The following is an 11416-nucleotide window of genomic DNA, read 5'->3' on the forward strand; positions in this document are numbered from 1 at the left end:
CTAAAGCCATTTCCTCTTAACTCAGGAACAAGACAAGGATGTCCACTATCTCCACTTCTCTTCAATCTAGTATTAGAATGCTTTGCTACAGCAATAAGACATGATGCAAACATAAAGGGGATCCAAATAGGGAAAGAAGAAATAAAACTCTGCCTCTTTGCAGACGACATGATCTTGTATTTAAAGAATCCCACAGATTCAAAACTTTGGCTAAGTAGCAGGGTATAAAATTAACCCCCCAAAATCAATGGCTTTTCTGTATGCCAACAATGAGAAAAGTGTGGCTGAAATTAGGAAAGCAACTCCATTTGTAATAGCTCCGCAAAAAATAAAATACTTAGGAATTAACCAAAGAAGTGAAGGACTTCAATGATGAAAACTTTAAAAACTTGAAAAAGGAAATCAAAACAGAACTTAGAAAATGGCAAAAAAAACTCCCATGCTCCTGGATTGGAAAGATCAACATGGTGAAAATGGCAATACTTCCCAAGGCTATCTACAAATTCAATGTGATACATATCAAAATTCCAACCTCATTCTTCAAGGAAATAGAAGAGGCAATCCAAAAATTCATATGGAACAATAAAAGACCCCGAATAGCAAAAACGTTCCTCAACAGAAAGAACGCTGCTGGAGGAATATCAATACCAAATTTCAAACTCTACTATAAAGCCATAGTAAAACAGCTTGGTACTGGCATAAGAATAGACCTCAGGACCAATGGAATAGAATATTGAAATACCAGAAATGAACCTACAGACCTATAGCCATCTAATCTTCAATAAGGGAGCTAAAACAATAGAATGGAAGAAAGACAGCCTCTTCAGTAAATGGTGCTGGCAAAATTGGTTAACTACTTGTAGAAAACTAAAGCTAAGCCGAGTGCTGGGGGCTCATTCCTGTAATCCTAGCTACTCAGGAGGCTGAGATCTGAGGATCACAGTTCAAAGCCAGCCCAGGCAAGAAAGTCTGTGAAACTCTTATCTCCAATAAACCATCAGAAAACCGGAAGTGGCGCTGTTACTCAAGTGATAAAGTACTCGCCTTGAGCTGAAGAGCTGAGGGAAAGCGCTCAGGCCCAGAGCTCAAGCCACACTACCAAAAAAAAAAAGAGAAAGAAAAAAGAAAACTAAAGCTAGATCCTTATATATCATCCTGCACCAGAATCAACTCCAAATGGATCAAAGACCTCGGAGTCAAAGCAGACACTCTGAAAACATTACAGGATGAAATAGGAGAAACCCTAGGTCTCCTTGGCACAGGCCAAAATTTTCTTAATAGAGACCCAGAAACACAACAAATCAAAGAAAGGTTGGACAAATGGGATTGCATGAAGTTGCAGAGCTTCTGCATGGCAAAGGACATAGCTAGCAAGATCAATAGAAAGCCTACGAATTGGGAGAAGATCACTAGCCATACAATGGACAAGGGTCTCATATCTAAAATATACTTGGAACTCAAAAAATTAAATCCCCCAACAACAAATCCTCAAAGAAACAACTGCCCAATAAATAAGTGGGCTAAAGACTTAAAAGAAACTTCTCTGAAGAAGAAAGAAGGATGGCCAATAGACACATGAAGAAATGCTCAACCTCCCTAGCCATAAAAGAAATGCAAATCAAAACAACATTGAGATACTACCTCACCCCTGTTAGAATGGCAAAAATCAAGAACTCTAATAACAACAGATGCTGGAGGGGATGTGGACAGAAGGGAACCTTACTTCATTGTTGGTGGGAGTGTAAACTTGTTCAACCACTTTGGAAAGTAATATGGAGGTTCCTCAAAAGACTCCACATAGGGCTCCCCTATGACCCAGCAATCCCACTTTGGGCATTTACCCAAATGTTTACAAACAAGACCATACTAAAGCTACCAGCACAACTATGTTTATTGCAGCATTATTTACTATAGCTAAGATATGGAACCAACCCAGATACCCCTCAGTAGATGACTGGATCAAGGAAATGTGGTATATATACATAATGGAATTCTATGTCTCCATCAGAAAGAATGACATTGCCCCATTTGTTAGAAAGACTTGGAAAAAATTATATTAAGTGAAGTAAGCCAAGCCCAAAGAAACATAGGTCCCATGGTTTCCCTTATTTGCAATATCTAGTATATATATGAGTCAAGCAGAAAAGTTCAGATAAGGTGATGTTAGGAAAATGAACCCTAAGATATGTATTCAAATGTTTTTTTTCTTTCATGCATTTGTTTCTAACGCATTTATAAGATGATTTCTTTGTTGCTTTGTATGTCCCTCCCCCACAGTATAACCCCTGCTTTCACTGTATTTGATGTCCGTATAATTTGTGGAGGGGAAGGGGAAAAACAAGTCGTTTAAATAAGGATACAAGTGGACCCGTTGCAACAATGAGAAGTACAAGTTGTCATGTCGAAAACGAACTTTACAACTTTGGTAGGGGGGGAGGATTAGGTGGGGGGATGGGGGGGAGGATGGGAAGGGATGGGAAGGGGAAACAAAGGAGGAGGCTACAATGCTTGATAAGAAATGTACTCATTATCTTGCCCATGTAATTGTAACCCCTCTGTACAGTATTCTCACCAAAAAAAAAAAAAACACCATTACCCTAAAAAAAAAAAAAAAAAAAAAAAGAGTCTCACAGATTTTCCTGCCCAGGCTGGCTCTGAACCTCAATCCTCAGATCTCAGTATCCTGAGTAGCTAGGAAACAGTAATAGTCTTTAAGCAAAAAAGACCCATGGAACAAATTAGAAAAAAAATCCTTCCAAAATAAAAATGTTCACTTTATTAGTACTAATTTCTAAGGTAAAACAGTCAGATAACAGATGTTCTGATGAAACATCAAATAAAATTTAAATTATCCTTAATTTTCATTTGTATGTGCCTGTAATTTAAATCAACTGAAAATTTGAAAGTAACTTATAATAACTGCTTCATGTAAGAAGGGTAAAGAAATAGTCCTCAAAAATTATGCACTAAGCAACTGGGTGTTGGTCATAGTTGCAGAGGATAGTGATTGGAAGCCGGGCCAGGCAGGAAAGGTCTTGAGATATTTTCACCTCCAATTATCCAGTAAAAAGCCAGAAGTAGAGGTAGTGTCTAGGCTATGGGTTCGAGCCATACTAGAATATGAACTTTATCTATCTATCTATCTATCTATCTATCTATCTATCTATCTATCTATCTAGTGTATGTATATACATATACATGCCTTGAGGACAAACACCCATAATATTTTCCCTAGTTTTCATTTCCTTGGTGACAAGCAGGGTCTGAATTCTTGTTTCCTTCTATTTCTGCTTTAATTATCCCATTATACTTAAATTATTGTATTTAAACTCAAAAAAGATTAATTTAAAATCCATTAGCCAAGGAAGATGTTACAAACAATTTTTTGGGGGGGGTCCAGTCATGGGGCCTGAACTTTGGTCCTGGGTGCTGTTCCTCAGCTTTTCAGCTCAAGGCTAGTGCTCTACCACTTGAGCCATAGCGCCACTTCTGGCTTTTTTTCCTTTTTGCTTATGTGGTGCCGAGGAATTGAACCCAGGGCTTCATGCATACAAGGCAAGTGCTCTACCACTGAGCCATCTTCCCAGCCCCAATAATTTATTTTATAGCTATTGAGATATGACTCAGAGTCTTTATCTTGTCTTTTCTTCCAGGATATTTAAATCTTAGCAAGTAACCAACTTAATGGTTCAGTCTTTAATTGTTGATAATGTTTGATGCACAGATAAAAAGATTAGTATCTACCATTTATCACTGTATTAAACAGAAGTGATCATAAATATTTTCTTGAAGACATCTTTGACAACAATAGCAATATCTGCCATTTGTATATTATCTACTTCTTAAGAAAAGTTTTAGAGGTAAATTTTGTAAATAAGTATTATTTTAATCCAAAAAATAAAATAAAGTCTGTTAGTATCAGTCAGAACAGTTGACCTTGCCTATAAGGTTTTCCAAGCTCAACACATTTTGAAAATGTATTTTTCTTCCTTTTCTATGTAATTTCTGGCAAGGCCAAATCACATTTAATATATTATTTATTATTATGTATTATTCCATATTACCATAAGGACTATACTAAATACATTTACAAATGGCTAGTTTCTATACTGGATACAAGCCTAAAAATTCAAATATTACCCACAGAAAACTCCTCTAACTGTGCAGTATAGCACAATTAGTGAGCTGACACTCACCTTGGTATTGCTTGAGCTTCTCCATCAGTCCAGGGATGGGATGAGCACCGAGTTATGAAATCACAGGTTGAGGCATGAAGAGCAAAACTGACTCACACCTGGGAAGAGAAAAACAAAGTGGGTTGTTTTGGCTTCAAGTCTAAATCAGCTTTAAATTATTTTCAATAACCCAACTGAAAAAAATTTTTTGAAATAGTTGAGACTTTATTCTAATAGCTATAATTACAGTGCTTGTTGAAATGAAAACTGAAAACAAGTATACAAAACAGTTGATTACTAATTGTGTATTGAAAGCGGTAAGAGGCTCCACGACACCAAATAAACCAGTTCTGAGGTTTTCTCAAGATAAATTTAACAGCTCCAGCTTCTTCAGTGTTTATCAAAATACAAAAGAAAAAAAGTAGAAGTCGTCTTTTTCGATGACAAATCAGACTCTTGCAGGCTGAGGGAGGAAGCTACTTCACACATGGAGATGGGGTGCTCTCGGACTGGGTCTGGAGTGGGCCAACTCTCCCAGCTTGCAGACTCCTGCTGGCTAGACCCAGGCCTCCCGCCAGTACTCGAGCAGACGGCTGCTAGGCCACAGGCCCATCAAGGATGAGGCCCTGCCCCGGCCCCTGCCAGCCCCTTGGTGACCGTGTGAGCACGAGTACAAGCACAACGCTATGGAATGCAGGTGATCCACAGACAGGCGAGTCACGGGGGCTCTACTGTGACCATGCAACGATGGTGGTTCGTTTGTCACCTTCTCTCCTGTTCCACAGGGGAACAGCTAGCTGATCTGATGGACTAAGCATTCAGGTGGTTACTGCAAAAACCTACACTAGGCATAGTCTCCCTTCTATGTATTCAAGTGTTCTGCTTGTATTTTTAACAATTTTAAAAAATGCATTGAGTTCAGATTAAAAACCAACCACCAAATGGATTCCGATACTGATCTACACCCACTGGCTCCTGGAGACCAGATGCCCACATGTCCAAATCTCTTCTCAGTACTGACCGTAAGTTGATTCTCTTTACAATAAAAAAGCTGAGCAATATTGCATAGGAGTACCAGAAACTGCCTCAGTGGAAACAGAAACTATTTACATTAAATAAAAACCTGGCTGCAAGACGGGCACTGGTGGCTCACGCCTGTAATCCTAGCTACTCAGGAGGCTGAGATCTGAGGATCGCGGTTCAAAGCCAGCCCGGGCAGGAGAGACCGTGAGACTCCTATCTCCAATAAACCACCAGAAAACCGGAAGTGGCGTTGTAGCTCAAGTGGTAGAGCGCTTGCCTTGAGCTGAAGAGCTGAGGGACAGCGCCCAGGCCCAGAGTTCAAGCCCCACGACCAACCAAAAAAAAAAAAAAAACCTGGCTGCAGGCTGCATTCTGCACACGCACAGCACGGTGCGGTGCGCACTGTGACCAACCCATGGAGACAGCTTCTGGCACTCATGACCACAGGGTTGCACGTTTGCCACATGAGAGGAAAGCGGAGGGCGGAGAGGAGGAAGTGAGGGGGAAGGAGAGTTCTGGTTCACTTCTGGTTCCAGAGCTGATTGGACAGCCAGTCCAGTCCTTCATAGAGCCTGTCCCCGCTGGTGGCACAGGTGGCCTGAATTCACCAGTTCCTGTGGCATAGAGAGTGCAGCCCGAGCTTGTCTGTGATTTCAGCAGCATTCATGGCATTGAGGAGGTCCTGCTTGTTGGCAAACACCAGGAGGACAGCATCTTCCGCCAGCATCCGCATGAGCTCTTCACGGGACAAGCTCTCTGTCATTGTTGTCCACCACGAAGATCAAGCCTTGGGTATTCTGGAAGTAGTGGCGCCACAGCGGCCGGATCTTGTCCTGGCCGCCCACATCCCACACAGTGAAGCTGATGTTCTTCTACTCCACAGTCTCCACGTTGAAACCTATGGTGGGGGGATGGTGGTCACGATCTCCCCCAGCTTCAGTTTGTACAGAATTGTTGTCTTTCCGGCAGCATCCAGGCCCACCATGAGGATGCGCATCTCTTTTTTGCCAAAAAGGCCCTTGAAGAGGTTTGCAAAGATATTCCCCATGCTTGTGGACAGGTGGAGGCAACACTGGCCAAAGACCGCTCCCAGGCTGAGCGGCGCCTGCGGTGAGGCCCTCTCCATGGTGACTTCCAGGATCACGCAAGGCAGCGGTTGCAGGCTGTCCCGCCCCGGCCTGCCCATAGTCCCGGGACGGAGGAGGTAGGTGCTGCACTGGAGGCCCGGCGACAGTCCGACACCCGTGACCAACGCCAGTCGGGGCCGGTGCTCCTCGTCGGGTTAAAGGTTATGGCGCGCAGGAGCTGACGTCCGCGGGAGGGACCGGCCCGGGAGGACGGGGCTGGTGGTAGGGGCTGGTGGTCGCTGCGGTGCGGAACCCAAAGCCCGTCCCACCGGGGAGCAAGGAGGGGCAGCCGCCCTGCGGGCCCGTGCGCGGTGCCCCGCTCGTCCCCCTCGTCCTCCGGAAAGCCCTCGGTACCCGCGTGACCTTGACGCCTCCTCGGGCCAGCCGGCGCCTCAGTTTCCCCACCCCCGAGCCCGAGCCGTGCGCGGAGGCGCGGGCTCGCCCGTCCTCCGCTCGGGGACCCCGCAGCTCCTGCGGGGCCCGGCCGCCCGCCGCCTCCGCCCGGCACCAGGAGAGCGAGCCTCGGGGCGGCGCCGAGCCGGGCGGGGGCTTCCGGGCCGCGACGGCGGCGGGCTGGCGGGAGAGGCCCGGGAAGCTGCGGTCGCTGCGGGGCCGGAGGGTGTCTTGCGGCCCGACACAGTCCTAGCCGGCACTGCCCGGGCACCGGTCGCGCCCAGGAGCCCCCGAGAGCCCCCGCGAGCCCACGGCGGCCGCAACTTGCGGCTGCCGCCGCCGCTTGTCCCTCAGCCTCACCTCAGCCCCAACTGAAAAATTTTTATCACGACAGTTTTCTGATGTTGTAGTTAACTTTATAAGCATGGGAAAAGCTTTTCTAGTCTTAAGTATTTTTTTTTTTTTGTCAGTCGTGGCACTTGAACCCTGGGCCTGGGCGCTGTCCCTCAGCTCTTCAGCTCAAGGCAAGCACTTTACCACTTGAGCTACAGCACCACTTCCGGTTTTCTAGTGGTTTATTGAAGATAAGAGTCTCACAGTCTTTTCCTGCCCAGGCTGGCTTTGAACCGCGATCCTCAGATCTCAGACTCCTGAGTAGCTAGGATTACAGGCAATCCTCAGATCTCAGCCTCCTGAGTAGCTAGGATTACAGGCGTGAGCCACCAGCACCCAGCATAATTTTTCTTTTCTTCTTTTCTGCCTGCCACTCATTGGATTAAAAACTATTTTAGGCTTCTTAATATGATTATGACATAAAATCTAAAACCAAAGATAGGTGCCCAAACTTTCTACATTTAATTCAGTAATAAATATATTATTCAGGCATAGGGAAGCCAAGACTAATTTTTTAATGAAAAGAAAGAAGTCATATTAAGTGGACAGTATCACATAAAGAAAAGGGACAAAGTACCATAATAACTATCCATGTCCTTATGATGACTCATTTACATTGAAGACCAAACTTACCTTGCTAGTATATATTCTGAATCCTATAAAGAAAAGAGATTTTCATCATCATTGATAGCTTAAACTCTCCCCCTAGCCTTTGATTTAACAAAATTCAGAAAAACAACATTCATAATCACATTAACTCTCGTTGTAAACTCCTTTTCCTAGTCTAGGGTGGCCATAAGAAAAAAATCATTGGCTAAATATGAATTATTGCTAAATTGAAAACTCAGAGGGTGAAGGGTGAGGGGTACAGGGTCAGGAACCATTCATGGATATAAAGTACTACTGCTTTGTAAAACTCTCTTTCCAGAGATTGTCCACAAGTAACATGCTCCACAGGTTTCTCAAATCAGGAATGTTTAGCTAGAGGAAGAAATAAAAGTTAGCTCTCTTGATTTTCCTTTTATGCTGGATTGGAGACAAACATAAGCTACTGTGTGATTTTTAAAGAAGCAATCTAGAAAGAGGAATAACAGAAGAAATATTCTCAGGAAATTGTTCCTTAGGAAATCATGTACAATTCTATATAGCTTGTCTGTTCAGTGATAATAAGGGTTATATATACATACATATATAGCTGTACATATGTACACCTGTATCTATGTATTTGTACATGTATATACATGTGCCTGTTACATATACATTTAATTTCCTACCTCATTGTTAAGAAAAACACAAGCAATAGAAAAAAGTGCTGCCTAGTAAGATAGAGAATATGTGGGCTTCTGATAATCTAAAAATTATAAATCCCTTACCTGTAAGAGTCCCTTACCTGTAAGAGTTGCATATCTGCCTTTTGATATGTTTTTGATATGTTTTTATTAGGTCACGATTCTTCAGAAACATTTCAGTTTTTATTTTAGTAAGTTGCTGAAGAGTCACAGTCCCTTCATTTATAAGTATCTCTGAATGTTGTTTTAATTCCTCCTGGACACCCAGATGAAGTATCCCATAAAGATCTCTTTGTCATTCCTCTTTGATAATGCACATACCACTGCAGAAACAAGGAAGTCCTACATCACATATTCATCTCACTTTGCCTTCTACATTTCAACCTCATCTTTCATGAATCATGGCCTCTCCCAGAATGCCACAGACATAAGGTCATGCCTTCCTCCTTGTCAGAAACCTCATTCATTGGTAATTCCCTTTGATAAATTTATTTTCTATTCTTTATTACATATCTGAAGATCTAATCCTGTTCTCTTTCAAACTCTTTCATCTACTCATTAATTTCTAAAATACCACAAGAAACATTCTCACTGATCATTTTCTTTACATACATTTTCAAACCAGAAACAAATAATTTACATAAAATTATAATTTTCTGATTTAGTAAGTAGGTAATTAAAATCAATCTTCTCTGTTACATAGCCCAGCTATGACAGCAATATTCCATTATTTTTCAAATGTAGGAATCATAAAGAAAGATCTCCCTCAAATCCCTACCAATACGAGGAAAATGCAATGGAAAATGCAATGAATAAATCCATTTGTGGTCTTTCTTTCTTGGGCTGGTTTTCTGAGGGAAAACAATGTCATTCTTACAATCCATTCATTGATTATACCCACAGTCTCATTCATATTTCTCTGATTTTCTTGTATCTTTTCCCATACAGTTCTCATTTTTTAAAATCATCTCCTATATAAAAGAAATTAAGGATCAGGGGAGTGTTTTCAGACTCACAGTGATGGAGACAAATAGAGAAACACTAACATGGAGAAAAATACAAAGAAAGGATTGTGTCTTTCTGTGTGCTAGAAATACTGATCAATTTTATGAGATTTTAGACTATACAACCACAAAATGCAATTAAGCTAGTTCTTTTTCTGAAGAGGCATTGGCAAACATGGTTAATATTCAGGTAATGCAGCAATTGGACCCAAAATTCAGTCTATTGTCATTTCTTTTCTCTACTTCCAAAATGTTTTATTCTACTTATTTCCCAGTGTTATTGTATTTTCAACCTTTGTAGACAAACTTTCAGCTTGCTGTTTTGCTACCCTGAAACATTTGACATTGATTTACACCACTTTATGCAGTATATTAATCATTCCAGTTATGATAATGACCAATAATCATCACTTTCACAGTACCATGTAAGCTCTATGAGGGTAAGAGGTTGCTATTAGCTTTTTTGTTTAAGGCTAGCACTCTACCATTTGAGCAGCAACTCCACTTTAGACTTTTTGGAAGTTCATTGGAGATAAGAGTATCACAAAGTTTACTGCCCAGTGCTGGGAATGTGCCCTAGTGGTAGAATGCTTGTTACGAAGCCCTGGTTTTGATTCCTTAGTACAACAGAAAAAGCCAGAAATGGTGCTGTGGCTCAAGTTTCCAAATGCTTGTCTTAAGCAAAAGAAGCCTAGGGACAGTGCCCAGGCCCGGAGTTCGAGCCCCAGGACTTGCCAAAAAAAATCCTGCCCAGAGTAGCTTTGAACTATGATCCTCATCTCTTAGCCACCAACATAGCTAGAATTAAAGGTATGAGCCAGAAAGATGTTGCATACTTCATGCACAATTTTATCGCTGATACCTAAAGTTTCATTCAGTAAAGACTGCTGATCTCAGTTCCATCAGATCTCTTAACCCTTCTACCTCCAGCTTTCCATAGCTCTCAGAGCCATCACTTACCCATTGCTCCTTAGCAGCCCCTTCAATAGGAATGTGTGCATGAACATTGTACTCCTGAGACTGAGCACAGAGCTGGCAGAGCAGGTTTCTCTCTTCTGTACAGAATATTTTCTTCTTTTGATTGTGTTTCACACACTTGTGTTCCTCAGCGCTCAGGACTTGCCTGAGGCTGGCTTTTCTGGCAAGGAACACCAGATGCTTCGGAAGAATATTGGTTTTGAAGTCTCTCTTCTGGGATAATTTCCTGCAGAGAGGACAACTAACTAGAGACTGTGTTTCCTCCCAGGCAAAGTAGAGACATGGCTGACAGAAACTGTGTCCACAATCTATGGTGACTGGATCAATGAAGGTGTTCATGCAAATGTCACAGCTCAGTTCTTCCTGAAAAGTTTGGGAGATGTCAGAGTCCATCTTACCAAGGAGGAAAACTGTAGAAGAATGGATTCTTCCTCTCTGAAAAACAATCACAAAGTGTGACTTAAAAATTGTGACCCGATAGCAATCTTAGTAGTCAAACCAGTATTTAAAAAAAAAAAAAAAGCAAGAATAGAGCAGCCAAGCACAGCAAGATTGAGACTTTAGAAACTATTTCATGATTCTCATTGTCTGTATTCAAGTTCTAATCTCTCTCAGAGCTGTTGAGGTAGAACTTCTTTTGTATAGCCTGAGTCTATGTAGGTTGACTCCATTATGGTTACAGAAGAGAGGGTCCTGACTACTCTGAAAACCAAGTATAATGATTGGCTTAGAAAAGGTTCTGTGTCTTTAACTATGGACCTGGATGCTGTCACGGAGCTTTTTGGCCCAAGGCTAGTATTCTACCACTTGAGCCACAGCTAAGCTTCTGTATATTTGACATTTTTAAATTTTACCTCCCAATAAGAATCTACAACCACAAAAAAATCTGAGTACGTAAGTTTTAATATTTCAACTCCACATAGTAAAATATTATAACATTATAGTAATCTTTCATTCTCACCTGCTTGTCTTTATTCTATTATGCAACTGATTAAATCCCAAATTACAATGAAAAACTACATCTGTGAACTCTT

The 11416-nt window shown here is 41.8% G+C and overlaps 1 pseudogene; it reads right to left on the reverse strand.

Annotated features, from left to right (window-relative positions):
* Positions 1-5575: 5575 nt before the first annotated feature.
* LOC122115146 lies at positions 5576-6281 on the reverse strand (annotated as a pseudogene).
* Between the last annotated feature and the right edge of the window lie 5135 nt (positions 6282-11416).

The sequence above is a fragment of the Dipodomys spectabilis genome, unplaced genomic scaffold (genome assembly GCF_019054845.1).
Source record: "Dipodomys spectabilis isolate Male_0828 unplaced genomic scaffold, ASM1905484v1 ptg000003l, whole genome shotgun sequence".
Classification (NCBI taxonomy): Eukaryota; Metazoa; Chordata; class Mammalia; order Rodentia; family Heteromyidae; genus Dipodomys; species Dipodomys spectabilis.